The sequence below is a fragment of the Wyeomyia smithii genome, chromosome 1 (genome assembly GCF_029784165.1).
Source record: "Wyeomyia smithii strain HCP4-BCI-WySm-NY-G18 chromosome 1, ASM2978416v1, whole genome shotgun sequence".
Lineage (NCBI taxonomy): Eukaryota > Metazoa > Arthropoda > Insecta > Diptera > Culicidae > Wyeomyia > Wyeomyia smithii.
In genome coordinates, this window is record NC_073694.1 from 103,561,023 (window position 1) to 103,576,022 (window position 15,000).

The 15,000-nt window shown below is 51.6% G+C and overlaps 1 protein-coding gene across 1 annotated transcript in view; it reads right to left on the reverse strand.

Moving 5' to 3' along the window:
* The window catches only part of LOC129718434 (integrator complex subunit 7-like), a 1,119,499-nt gene that overhangs the window by 297,148 nt on the left and 807,351 nt on the right, over nt 1-15,000 (reverse strand). The gene's annotated exons all lie outside the window — the stretch shown is intronic.

Sequence of the window (15,000 nt, forward strand, 5' to 3'; positions counted from 1 at the left end):
ACCTCGAGAAGTTGACGTATTATTGGGTCACACTACATCGTCGGTCGAAAGCACCGATGACCTCACAGATCAGACTGACCGGAAGACCGACCACCACCGCGAAACCGGGTCCAACCGAACGGGATCGTCATATGACTACTGACAACGTTATATTTAATTGATTGAGTCACGTTCGTTACCGGAATTAACCAGACAAATCACTCCACGAACTAAGAACGGCCATGCACTACAACCCTTAACTTTGAGAAAGAGCTTTTAATCTGTCTTACCTCAATAAGTTCGGACCTGGTAAGTTTTCCCGTGTTGAGTCAAATTAAGCCGCAGGCTCCACTCCTGGTGGTGCCCTTCCGTCAATTCCCTTAAGTTTCAACTTTGCAACCATACTTCCCCCGGAACCTGATTTTGGTTTCCCGGAAGCTACTGAGAGCACCAAAATGTAGCGTCTCCCAATTGCTAATTGGCATAGTTTACGGTTAGAACTAGGGCGGTATCTAATCGCCTTCGATCCTCTAACTTTCGTTCTTGATTAATGAAAGCATCCATGGCAAATGCTTTTGCTTTAGCTAATCCTACGACGGTCTACGAATTTCACCTCTCGCGCCGTAATACTGATGCCCCCAACTACTTCTGTTAATCATTACCTCTTGATCTATATCACAAACCAACGAATATTGAGACCGAGGTCATATTCCATTATTCCATGCAAGATTATTCACGGCCATAGTAGTAGCCTGCTTTGAGCACTCTAATTTGTTCAAGGTAATAGCAGCTGGGCTTGTGGGAAACGCCATCACCCGATGAAAGGCATCAGACGCCACTGAACGGCGGGCGAACGCGATGCACGCGCAAACGCACACCGGCCTGCAAATGCACCGCACACCCAGTCTTATAGTCGCAGCAATCCAGTGACCTACGATCATTATCCGATGTAGCACCCGTGTTGGACAAGAATAAACTTTGAACGTTTTAACCGCAACAATTTTAATATACGCTAGTGGAGCTGGAATTACCGCAGCTGCTGGCACCAGACTTGCCCTTCACTTGATCCTTGTTGAAGGATTTATGCTCAACTCATTCCAATCATAAGACATCATACAAGAGCCTTATATTGTTATTTCTCGTCACCACCTCCCCGAGCCGAGATTGGGTAATTTACGCGCCTGCTGCCTTCCTTGGATGTGGTAGCCATTTCTCAGGCTCCCTCTCCGGAATCGAACCCTGATTCCCCGTTACCCGTTGCAACCATGGTAGTCCTCTATACTACCATCAATAGTTGATAGGGTAGATATTTGAAAGATCTGTCGTCGGTGCTAGACCATACGATCAACAAAATTATCCAGATTTCAACTCAACACGTCACGTAGGACGATTGGTTTGACTAATAATTGCGCAGGTTCCGCGAGGTCCCTGCATTACGCATGTTTTAGCTCTAGATTTTCCACAGTTATCCAAGTAACTAGTTCAATGATATTGTAAATTATAGCTGTTAAACTGAGGCTTATGCCGTTTCACATCAAATCTGTTCGTACTTAGACAAGCATGGCTTAACTTTTGAGACAAGCGTATATTACTGGTAGCATCAACCAAAATTCATTTAACTCGCTCATAAACGCTCTGACGTGCCCTGATCGATTGCGGCGTCTTTGCAACGCACGCGCTCTCCCAATAGATGTGTCCCTCAAGCGGGCCTTGTGTGCGCATATTACTCATGTGTGTGTATAGTGGTCCCCGTGGTTCTGTGGTTAGCGATGTCGGTCGGCTAGCTCTCCCACACGGTTGTGATATCGGGTTCGATTCCCGATCGAGTCGAGGATCTTTTCGAGCTGGAAATTTTCTCGACTCAGCACTGGGGCACGGTGTATCGTTGTACTTATTCTACAACATGCAAAATGTGCCGAAAACAATATCGATAACGAATTCTCTTGACTAATCTAGTTGATCGAGACCGCATTACCCCAGGCTAGCGTGCGATATTATTGTTTATTGTGTATATGTGAACCCCACGGGTTCGAATTAGCACTGGCACAGAGTCGTTCGAAACAGGCTCGTTTACTGGCTCTGATTGCGCTCTTAAGCGTTGCTTTAGTGGATCTGAATGCGGCACCGCGTTCCGCTCTTTGCTCGTCGGAACGTGCGCGTTGCATCCTCCGTCTTGCACGGCGGCATGCACTGCGTAGGCCTGCTATCGTATCGCTCCACCAGTATGTCGGTGGCCTACCCTCTCTAGGCGGACGAGACCTAGGCATCGTGGCGTCGCACGCCCATGACAGTATCGAATTTAGATGGTCCACACCCGGGAGCGGTTCACCCCCTTCGTGCTTCCATCTAATTGCCTGCCCAAAAACATCTGCATCGAAATGCAATGTTTTCCAGCCGTAGAAGGATGGAATCTTGGCCCTACTCGCTGCTTGCTTCCGCACGCCTACCTCATAGCGGACCGATTGGTGGTCGCTAGTCGTGTAGCTGTCGTCTACCCTCCAGTTCGTGATCAGTCCCGGGCTGCAGAACGTCACATCGATAATCGATTCCGCACTATTTCTACTGTAGGTGCATTTTGTACGAACGTTTGCCAAGTCTAAGTTGAGCTTTGCCAGAGCTTCCAACAAGACCTGGCCTCTCTGGTTTGTACAGCGACTTCCCCACTCGACAGCCCAAGCGTTGAAGTCGGCCGCAACCACCAACGGCCATAGGCCCGTCAGTTCCACGGTTGCTTGATCGACCATCTGTGCGAACGTTTCGGTAGACCAACTTGGCGGAGCATAGCAACTGCAGTAGAATACTCCATCCACTTTGGCTATAACGTACCCCTCTCTGGAGGTCAACACAATCTCCTGAACCGGGGACCTGCCTGTCGTGCAAATGGCCGTCTTCCCAGACTTGTCCGATGCCCAGTTACCGTTTCCGATTGGGATGCGGTATGGGTCCGAGACTATGGCCACGTACGACGACGACTCAGCAGCTGCTTGGTGTAGCAACTGCTGCGCCGCATAGCAGTGGTTCAGGTTTAACTGTATCACCCTCAGGGCTTAGTAGCCGGCCGTGCAGCCGGACACTTGGAGCCTCCCATGACGTGTTTGGCATCCCGTTTACCGGTGCATACCAGACACTTGGGAGGTGCACCGCAGTCCCGTGCCTTGTGGCCTGCGCCACCACAGCGGCGGCATAAATTGGACCTGTCGGGCCCTTTGCACGACCAGGATTTATGCCCCCGCTCAAAGCACCTGAAGCAAACGTCAGGCTGTTGGAAGGTGCCCAGAGGGCAGACCGACCAACCTACCTTCAACGTGGCTTTCTTCAGGGCCTTGTTACCCTCCGCTAGTGGGAGCTTTCTGGTAGCAACCTGGGAGCCGGCCGGGCCCCTGCGGAGACGAACTGCCTCTGCGGTCACTACCACTCCACACTCTCGCTCGAAAGCTTGTGCTATATCACACTCTTCGGTGATCTCGTGCAGGTTTTTAAGCTGGAGAGTCACTTCAGGAGTGAGGGCTCGGGTTTAACCTCCTCGCGTAGCACTTCCTGGGCCGTCTTTTTATTGGCACAGCCCTTGCCCTTCGCCTCTTTGCGGAGTTCGAGGATCATCTCGCCGGTGCGTGACCGACGAATTGACCTGACATCCGCGCCGAGGTCTTTGAGCTTGGATTCGCCTCTCATGGCCTTCAAGACTTCAGCGTACATAGACGCATCCGTCTTGAAAATGAGCGGGTCACCCTTGCGCCTATTCGCCCCTTGCGGCTTCTTATTGCGCTCGCCGCGCATCGCGCGTCGTTCCCGATTCTGCCGCTTTTTGTTCACCACGCTGGTCCAATCCGTGGCTTCGCCGTTTGCCGGTTCTTTGCTCGGCTGGACGACGGGCCAGCTTCCTGGCTGTCACCGAAAAACCGCCTTCGTTGCGTCCTTGGCGCCGATTCCCCCGGAGAGCCTCTCGCACGTTTGCCAGTCGGTTCAGTTGAACAGACTTCGGCAAACAATGCTGCCGCTGTTTGTGTGTATTTAGACACAGCTGCAGCACTCCCTTTTTAGGCTGGTTAAGCCTTGCCTCCAGCGCGAGTGCCTTGCTTTCGGCATCGTTAGCCCGTTTAAGGGCTTGCGAAAGCTCGGATTTTGCGCTGCAAATGTTCATACGTAGCAACAGAAGACATTGCTTCAAGTCTTTTGATATGTTGCTACGTTCGTCCGTAAACTTGAGTATTTCATCAAGTTGTACGGACACCGTCTCCACGCTCGGGAACTTGTTCATGTGGCTTTCTACCGCAGAGAGTAGCATAGCCCCAGATATCTGTTCCCGCTCCTTGGCAGTTTTAGGTGTTTCCACCTTGCCGCCGGTCTTCGCCGTTCCGGTTGGTGCTGGCTTAGGCGTGCCCGCCTTTGCCCTAACTCGGAACTCCTCTGTCGGTGTCGCAAAAGGTGTACCAACCTGTGCGCTGCCTTTATCGGCATCCGCCAATCTCGGTGGAGACCGGGCGATGCCCCGCCTGGCAAACGGGTTTACTAACCCGTCCGCCCCATCCATTACCTTCGCCTCTTCGTCAACTTTAAAGCAAAACATTTTGGTTAAAAGGGTCCCCCTTAGATCATTTTTGAAGCAGTTGACTGCCCAATGGCCCCTCCTTGCAGCGATTGTATCCTTCGATGCCTCATTCATCTGCGTATACGAAGGATTCTATCTCTGTCTTACAGTGGAATTGTAGAAGTATTTTACCAAAAATGGATTCATTTAAAGTTTTAATAAAGAGAAACAAATGCGATGCATTTTCCCTTTGTGAAACTTGGCTTACTTCAAATATTGATCTCAACTTCCATGATTTTAATATCATTCGCCTTGATCGAGACACCCCATATGGAGGAGTACTTTTAGGGATTAAAAAGTGCTATTCTTTCTATCGTATTAACCTCCCCTCGGTTCCAAGCATCGAAGTTGTCGCATGTCAAATGACATTACAAGGTAAAGAGCTTTGTATTGCCTCAATATATATTCCTCCCAGAGCACAGGTTGGGCAACGGTTGCTCTTTGATTTAATAGAACTTCTTCCCTCGCCACGTTTGATTTTGGGAGACTTCAACTCTCATGGTGTGGCTTGGGGTTCCCCCTACAATGATAACCGCTCCTCTTTAATCTATAACCTTTGCGATGACTTCGACATGACTATTTTGAACAACGGTGAAATGACACGTATCCCGAAACCTCCAGCGCGCCCAAGCGCTTTGGATCTATCCTTATGTTCGACGTCGCTACGGTTGGATTGCACATGGAAGGTAATCCTCGATCCTCACGGTAGCGACCATCTGCCTATTCTTATTTCAATTACTAACGGTTCAACTCGCATGCGACCAATTGACATTCCGTATGACCTCGAAACGAAAGCGAGGAGTCTTCAAGTCGGTGGATATTTGATTTTGCCAGGAAAGTATGTCCGGACTCTGTTCCTGTGCAAAACTTTGTTCGCGATACGTCTCCGGGTCACGACGCGATAGAATCACCTTTTACGATGGCAGAATTTTCAGTTGCCCTCCTGTCCTGTAACAATAACGCACCTGGGTTAGATAGAATCAAATTCAACTTGTTGAAAAATCTACCCGGCAATGCCAAGAGGCGCTTGTTGAACTTGTTCAATAAGTTCCTGGAGCAAAACATTGTACCGCAGGATTGGAGGCAAGTGAAGGTGATCGCCATCCAAAAACCAGGGAAACCAGCTTCTGATCACAACTCTTATAGGCCGATTGCAATGCTATCCTGTATCCAGAAATTGATGGAAAAAATGATACTCCGTCGTTTAGACCACTGGGTCGAATCAAATGGTCTACTATCAGATACTCAATTTGGCTTCCGCCGTGCCAAAGGGACGAATGATTGTCTTGCGTTGCTTTCAACAGATATTCAGCTGGCGTATGCTCGCAAAGAACAAATGGCGTCTGCGTTCTTGGACATTAAGGGAGCTTTTGATTCCGTTTCTATTGACATTCTTTCGGGTAAACTTCACCGACAAGGATTTTCTCCAATTTTGAACAATTTTTTGCACAATTTGCTGTCCGAAAAACACATGCATTTTACGCACGGCAATTTGGCAACTTTTCGCATTAGCTACATGGGTCTTCCCCAGGGCTCATGTTTAAGCCCCGTTCTTTACAACTTCTATGTAAATGACATCGACGAATGTCTGGCAAATTCATGCACGATAAGACAACTTGCAGACGACAGTGTAATCTCTGTTACAGGAGCCAAAGCTGCCGATTTGCAAGGACCATTGCAAGATACCTTGGACAATTTGTCTGCTTAGGCTTTACAGCTAGGTATCGAATTCTCTCCGGAGAAGACTGAGATAGTAGTTTTTTCTAGGAAGCATGAACCTGCTCAGCTTCAAACACAATTAATGGGTAAAACGATTTCTCAGGTTTTGGTACACAAATATCTTGGTGTCTGGTTCGACTCTAAAAGCACCTGGGGTTGTCACGTGAGGTATCTGATGAAAAAATGTCAACAAAGAGTGAATTTTCTTCGTACAATAACCGGACAATGGTGGGGAGCCCATCCAGGAGACCTTATAAGGCTTTACCAAACAACGATATTGTCTGTCATTGAGTACGGGTGTTTCTGCTTCCGCTCCGCAGCAAACACACATTTGATCAAACTGGAGCGAATACAATATCGTTGTTTGCGTATCGCCTTGGGTTGCATGCAGTCGACCCATACGATGAGTTTGGAGGTCTTAGCTGGAGTACTACCATTGAAAAACCGCTTCTGGAGCCTGTCATCTCGCATTCTTATCAAATGTGAGGTCTTGAACCGTCCTGTGATTGGAAATTTTGAAAGGGTAAACTTAATTCTCAAACCCGTTTTATGACATTGTATTTCAATCACATGTCCCATAATATTAACCCTTCTTCGAATATTCCAAATCGTGTCGACTTATCAAATACTTCTGATTCTACTGTGTTTTTCGATACATCCATGATAGAAGAAACTCGTGGAATCCCGGATCATTTACGCGTGCAGCAGATTCCCAAAATTTTTTCCAATAAATATCGAAACATCAACTGCGACAATATGTTCTACACTGACGGATCACATCTTGATGGGTCCACTGGCTTCGGTATTTTCAATAACAATTTAACCGTCTCCCATAAGCTTGATAATCCTGCTTCTGTTTACGTCGCAGAATTGGCTGCAATTCAGTACACCCTAGGGATTATCGAAAAAATGCCCACGGACCATTATTTCATCTTTACGGACAGTCTCAGTTCCATTGAGGCTCTCCGATCGATGAAAGATGTTAAGCACTCCCGTATTTCCTGGGGAAAATACGGGAACATCTGAGTGCTTTATCCGAAAAATCGTATCAAATTACTTTAGCGTGGGTCCCTTCTCACTGCTGGACAGGGCAATGAGAAAGCGGACTCTTTGGCTAAGGTGGGCGCAACAAACGGTGGAATTTATGAAAGACCAATTGCCTTCAATGAATTTTTCTCATTTGTACGTCAGAATACGATCATCAGTTGGCAAAATGCTTGGACCAGAGGGGAACTGGGAAGGTGGTTACATTCCATAATCCCCAAGGTGTCGACGAACCCGTGGTTCAAGGGGTTGGATGTAGGTCGGGATTTCATTTGCGTGATGTCCCGGCTTATGTCCAATCACTATAGATTTGACGCGCATCTCCGTCGTGTTGGGCTCGGGGAAAGTGGTATCTGTGCCTGTGGTGAAGGTTATCACGACATAGAGCACGTTGCTTGGTCATGCCCTGTACACCGTGACGCCAGGTCTAAATTAATAGCTTCCCTGCAGGCCGAAGGTAGGCAGCCGGCTGTTCCTGTTCGTGATGTCTTGGCGAGCCGTGACCTATCCTACATGTCCCTTATATACGTTTTCCTGAAATCCATCCACGCCCGAGTTTAGTCCTACACCCTTCCGCCTGCATCCAGCCTAACGACAAGAACACGTTAAGACCCCGGATCCGGAAACAGCAATCAGACCCGCACGATACTCTCAAGGCCCGAGGGAGACAACCCAATATGCCAATCCGTAATATCTTGGCCCAGCAGCGGAACATGTGCTTACCTATGGCAATGAAAACCATCATACAGTAAACCAGTGCTTTTAATGCAAAATATTATAGCTTTAAGTTAGATTTAGTTTCAGCTCGTAGTCGGCAGCGAGGATAAAAAATTTGCTTTTAGTTATTAAGATACTTTAGAAAGTAAGCTACCAGATATAATTGGCGCCGTTAAACATTAAATTGTATTTGTGCCGTGTCAAATAAATTATAGATGAACAAAAAAAAAAAAGGGTCCCCCTTCCAGCCGCTATTCTTGGTCTTGGTGGAGTGGTCGCCTATATGGTCCATGGTGGCCTATGCCGGAGCAGTGAGGTCATGGCTAGTGAAGGTCGTCATAGCCCCTCATGAGCAACTATGACGCCTCCCGACCGGCGTAAGTCAGGAAAGGGCATCTGATCGCACTCCTGCCTAATTCCCATCAGGCAATGACCGCGGAACGTACTGGAAGGCCTGCCAGGTTTTACGGGACGGAGACCCCTGCAGCCGTATGCCACCTCGCCTTTTCAAGCCGTTGTCACACGACTTTACTAAGGAAGCTCGGTGCAGGTGCCAGCCCAACGTCGTGGTATAAAATCGTATTCCTTCTTAAGAACCTTAAAACACAGCGACCAGTACACCATAATTGGGACCTTACTGGTATCAGCCCCAATAGGCAGGTAAGTGCATTTGGGTGATGGGAGCGGCACTACTCGCTCCGTCGAAGCTGCTTACGGGTGGCCATGGCTTCTACGGGGAATCGAATGCCCAATGCCCGAAACCCCACCACTCCCTAGGCAAGCTCCCGCTGCCGGTCTGGGACTAATCGATGTTATCACACACCCATCGGTGGTCACACAGCGCGTGCATGGCCTCGACGATCGCCAGGCGTCGACCCGTGATGGCTTGCAGCTCGGCCAAAAGCAAGGGTAGTCTTTTTTTTTTCAAAGGTGGCGGGGAAATCTGCAAACAGACACCTGAGAAGAGAACTCAGGGTGTGGGGATGAGACTAGGGGAGAGATGCTGGGGTAGTTACACTCGCCCAGGCACCTACTGATCCCTGTTCCGACCCACTAAAACCCCTCCAGTCTCCAGCCCTGGTCTTCCCGGAACGACGGTTAAGTATTACGTCGGGGAGTGGCTTTTGTGCGTGATGCACCCTCTTTACTCTTATAACCTCCTAGCTAACTACCTGGAGACTGGTAATTAGCTACCACTGGCGTGTTGGTGGTTGACCCGCCACACACGTTGCAGCTCCAGAACACGGATTGGATGCTCGGCAGGTTGGCCGACCATCTCTGGTCTATGTCTGAGATACTGGAACGTCGGACGTGAGACTCGACTGCCGGAGGCCAAGGACTTGGCTCGTGGCGTGGAAAGAGTCCCTCGATGATACGCTCCAGCATCGCTGGTGATCGCTCTGCAGGCGCCAGCGCGCCTTTAGTCTTGGCCATTACGATCCTGTAGGCGTCACCCCACGGATTTGTATTGGCACTCGCACATAGCCTATCGAAGCAGGCCCTCTTGCTGGCCTTTATCGCACTCTTTAGCATCGATCTTGCCGAACTGAATGCTGCGCGGCGCTCTGTCCTCTCTTCTTCGTTTCGCGCACGCTGCATCCTCCGTCTTGCACGGAGGCACGCACTGCGAAGGTCGGCTATCGCGTCCTTCCACCAGTAAACCGGTGGCTTTCCATTCCTAGGTTGGCGAGTCCTAGGCATGGTGGCGTCGCACGCCCGCGATAGCATAGCAACTAGTTGGTCAGCAGTCGGGCGGAGCCAACTGCCCCCCTCGCGCTCCCTTCTCATTGCCTCTTCGAATACCTCGGCATCAAAGTGCGATGTCTTCCACCCGCGAACGGCCGGAGTGTTGGCTCTACCCGTCGCTTGCCGCCTCTCGTTGTTGTCTACACTAAAACAGACCGCCTGGTGGTCGCTATTAGTGTAGCCATCGTCTACCCTCCAGTTCTTGATCAGTCCTGGGCTGGAGAACGTCACGTCGATGATCGACTCCGCACCATTTCTGCTAAATGTACTTTTGTTCCCAACGTTGGCCAGATCTAGGTTGAGCTTTGCAAAAGCCTCCAACAGGATCTGGCCCCTCTGGTTTGTGAAGCAACTTCCCCACTCAACAGCCCAAGCGTTGAAGTCGCCCGCCACCACCAACGGCGTTAGGCCCGTTAGCTCCATGGATAGGAGGTCGACCATCTGGGTGAACCTTTCGGTAGACCAACGTGGCGGAGCATAGCAACTGCAGTAGAACACTCCGTTCACCTTAGCAACTACGTACCCTTCTTCTGAGGTTGAGACAACCTCCTGAACCGGGAATTCACTCGTCGTACATATGGCCGCCAAACTGGACTTATCCGCAACCCAGTTACCGTTTCCGGGAGGGATGCGGTAGGGATCCGATATGACGGCGATGTCCGACAACGACTCAGTGGCTGCTTGGTGTAGCAGCTGCTGAGCCGCGAAGCAATGGTTCAGGTTCAGTTGCGTCACCCTTACGCCAATGGTTTCGCAGCCGGCTTACCGGCTGGGCACCTGGGGCCTCCCATAAAGTGTTTGGCGTCCCGTTTCCCGGAACATACCATGCACTTGGGAGACTCCCCACAGTCCTTTGCTTTATGGCCTGCACCTCCACATCGCCTGCACAGCTGGCTCCTATCGGGCCCCTTGCAGGTCCAGGACTTATGTCCGCCCTCGAAGCACCGGAAGCAAATGTCTGGTTGCTGTAGTATGTCCAGAGGACATACCGACCAGCCGACCTTCAACTTGCCCTCTTTCAGGGCCAGGTTAGCGTCCGCCGACGGTAGTCGGAAGGTAGCTACCTGGGTCCCCGCCGGACCTTTGCGGAGGCGGATTGACTCCTTAGCCACCTCCACCCCGCACTTCGCTTTTAGGGCTTGTGCAATGTCGCACCCCTCAGTGATTTCGTCCAGGTTTTTAAGCTGGAGAGTCACTTTTGAGGTGAGTGCCCGCACTTGCACCTCCTTCCCTAGGACCTTTTCAGCTACCGTTTTGTAGGTAGCCCCCTTGTTCTTGGCGTCCTTCCGGAGCTCAAGTATCATCTCGCCAGTGCGAGATCGGCGGATACTCCGCACATCCGCCCCCAGATCCTTGAGCTGGGTTTCCCCCCTCATCTTCTTCAAGACTTCTGAGTACTTCGACCCATCCGTCTTGAGTATGAGGGCATCACCCCTACTCCGCGCCTTTTTGACCTTTTTTGGTCCTCTGGCTGCTCCGCCATCATGTCGCGTCGCACCTTCCCGACGCTTCCTACCCTCTACGGTAGTCCAAGGGTTGCCCATAGCCTCCACCTGTGCCTTTTCCGCGGTGGACCTTGAACCGGTTGGCGTGTGTTCCCGTGGGAGTAGCACGACCAATCGTTTCTTGGTGTTCCCGGGGGCCGTTTCCCCCGGGGACTGCCTCGTTCGCTTAGCGACCTGCCCCGTGGAGCAGACCGACGCGAACGAGGGGGCGTCTCTCTGCACCTCTTTAGATGCAGTCGCCCTCCCGTTCCTGGCCGCTTTCTCGGCCGCCTTCACCCGAGCTACGAGTTCTTCGTGCTCCTTTCTGGCTTCATCAATGGTGCTCCGAAGCAGGAGGAGGCTCTGCTTCAGGTCGCCAGCGATGTTTCGCCTGTTCGCCAAGAACTCGATTATGGCATCGAGTTGTTCAGACAGCGCCGCCACTCTTGGCCGCGTGTCCATGCACCTTTCGACGTCCTTGACTAGCAAGGGACCGTCTACCGAGATGTCTGGTGTGGACACCGACGGATTCGCCGGTTTCCCCACTCCAGACTTCGCCGCATCCGTCTCCGCCTTCTTCTGCGGAGACCGCTGGATGCCACCTCGTGCAAAGGGATTTGGTAACCCCTCCGCACCCGTCTCTTTTTGGTTCTTCGAGCTCATTTTTGTTAATTGGGTCCCCCTTCCAGCCGCTATCCTTGTCCATAGATGAGAAGTCGCTTGTATGGTCCCATGGTAATCTATGCCGAAGCAGTGAGGCCATGGGTAAGGGGGGTCGCCATAGTACCTTATGAGCACTATGACGCCCCCGCCCGCGTAAGTCAGGAAAGGGGCATCTTGTCCTAGGACTAGTTCCCCCCCATCTGATCCTTCTCTGCCTGATTCCCACCAGGCAATGGACGCGGAACGTACTGGAAGGCCTGCCAGGTTTTACGGGACGGAGACCCCTGCACCGGGTACCATCTCGCCGTTTCAAGCCGCTGTCACGCGACTTTACTAAGGGAGCTCGATGCAGGTGCCAGCCCTTGGTCATGGTTCCTTATCGTATCCGACTCGAATCCGTTTCGTTCGCTGCCAGTTGCCATAATTGGGACCTTACTGGTGTCGGCCCCAATGGACGAGGGAGTGCATTTGGTTGATGGGAGCGGCACTACTCACTCCGTCAGAGATGCTTCCGGGTAATTGTGGCATTTACAAGAAGTCGACGGCCCAGTGTCCGACTCTTACCGCCCCTAGCCCGCTGCTGGTCCGGGACTGTTAGGTACTGTCAGCGGTCGCCCTCATATAACGTGACCTCGGCGGTCGCCACGCGCCGACCCGTGGTGGCATGCAGCTCTGCCACCCTCTGCCAAGGGTAGTCTTTTTTTTTTTTTTTTTTAATGTCTGCTTTTACCCATGCTGAGCAACCTAAGCTGAACAGCTAAAGCCCTTTGTCTCCCCGGGACCGCCGTTGGGCATTACTTCAGGGAGAGGGCCCGTCGTGCTTTTCGCACTTACCTCTATGGGTAGCAGAGCAGCCTATACAGGCCAGTTAGTTAACCGTTAACTAACTGGGGCACGTCGATGGTTTCCCGTCGATTGGTGCCCTGCAAAATACTAACGATCTGTGATGCTGCCGTGATGACCGCATCCCAGATTTCCCTATTTTCGCACATCCTACGCACTATATTCTCTGGCGTGGTGTCCATCCCACTTATTGCCAGCATTTCGTACCGTACCCGCTCGAAGCGAGGACATGTGAAGAACACATGCTCTGCGCTTTCTTCCGCACCCGTACAAGCGGGGCACATAGGGGACTCGGCGTACCCGAACCTATGCAGGTACTGCCTAAAGCAGCCATGGCCTGACAGGATTTGTGTCAGATGGAAGGTTACTTCCCCATGGTGCCTATTAATCCAGCCTGCTAACTCTGGAATGAGTCGGTGTGTCCATCTACCTTTTGTATTGTTGGACCACTCCCGCTGCCACCTGGCCATTGAGGATGACCGTATGGTGTTGCGAATACCCCTCGTGTCGCGTTGGTCGAAGCATTCTACATCCTCTTTGACGATGATGCTGATGGGCATCATGCCAGCCAGGACGCAAACTGCCTCGTACGACACTGTTCGGTATGCGCACGCGACCCTTAGGCACATTAGCCTGTACGTACTCTCGAGTTTGCCGCGATGGCACGAGGTACTCAATACCTTGGACCACACTGGTCCTCCATACCTGAGTATGGACGTGGTCACGCTAGCAAGGACTTTGCGCCTGCTGCTACGAACCGCTGAGCTGTTTGCCATCATGCGAGACAGCGCTGCCACAGCCATGGAAGCTTTCTTGCAGGTATAATCGACGTGGCTCCTGCTCTGATTTTCTGTTATTTACAACAATAACTTCAGTCTTATGGTGCGCTAGCTCCAGTTTCCTGGAGTGCATCCAGTCTTCCACTACGCGTATTGATAGCGCGGCCTTTAACTCTACCTCTCTAATAGACTCGCCATAGACCTCAAGAGTTATGTCATCGGCGAAGCCCACGATCACCACCCCTGGAGGGAGTGTTAGTTTTAACACGCCGTCATACATAGCGTTCCACAGTACCGGACCCAGGATGGAACCTTGCGGTACACCTGCGGTAACCGGAACGCTTTTCTGACCCTCGTTTGTGTTATACACTAGCACTCGATTCTGAAAGTAGTTGCCTAGAATTTCGTACAGCGACGTCGGCACTCTGAGACTCTGTAGCGCTAAGGCTATGGAGTCCCAGCTGGCACTGTTAAACGCGTTCTTCACGTCAAGCGTGACGATCGCGCAGTAACGAATGCCCCTCCTCTTGCGTTGGATTGCAACCTCAGCCGTTCTGGTGACGGAGAGAATTGCATCCACCGTGGACCTACCTTTTCGAAAACCGAACTGGTTGCTTGATAGACCGTTCTCACTTTCTGTATATTTCACCAGTCTGTTGAGGATTACCCTCTCAAGCACCTTGCCCGCCGTGTCCAGCAGGCAGATTGGTCTGTATGCCGATGGGTCACCTGGTGGTTTCCCAACCTTCGGCAACAGCACCAGCCTCTGGCGCTTCCACACGTCCGGGAAGAGGCAGTCGTCAAGGCATTTCTGCATGACCGCCCTGAACAACCCGGGGGCTTCTTTGATGGCCGTCTTGATGGCCAAGTTCGGGATTCCGTCTGGTCCCGGAGCCTTGCCTACCTTCAGGGAGTTTGCGATCTCGATCAATTCATCTTCCGTCACCCTTACCGCATCGTCAGCCTCTGCACGGCTGCCGTCACTCACGGTAGGTGGTGACTCGTCAGCCGGAGGCCAGGGACTTGGTTCGTGGCTTGGGAAGTGGCCCTGAATGATCGTTTCTAGCATCGCTGGTGATTGTTCGGCCGGGGCTAGCGCACCTCTAGTCTTGGTCATAACGATCCTGTAGGCGTCACCCCACGGGTTCGAATTGGCACTGGCGCAGAGTCGTTCGAAACAGGCTCGTTTGCTGGCTCTGATTGCGCTCTTAAGCGTTGCCTTAGCGGATCTGAATGCGACACCGCGTTCCGCTCTTTGCTCGTCGGAACGTGCGTGCTGCATCCTCCGTCTTGCACGGAGGCATGCATTGCGCAGGCCTGCTATCGTATCGCTCCACCAGTATGTCGGTGGCCTACCCTCTCTAGGCGGACGAGACCTAGGCATCGTGGCGTCGCACGCCCATGACAGCATCGAATTTAGATGGTCCACATCCGGGAG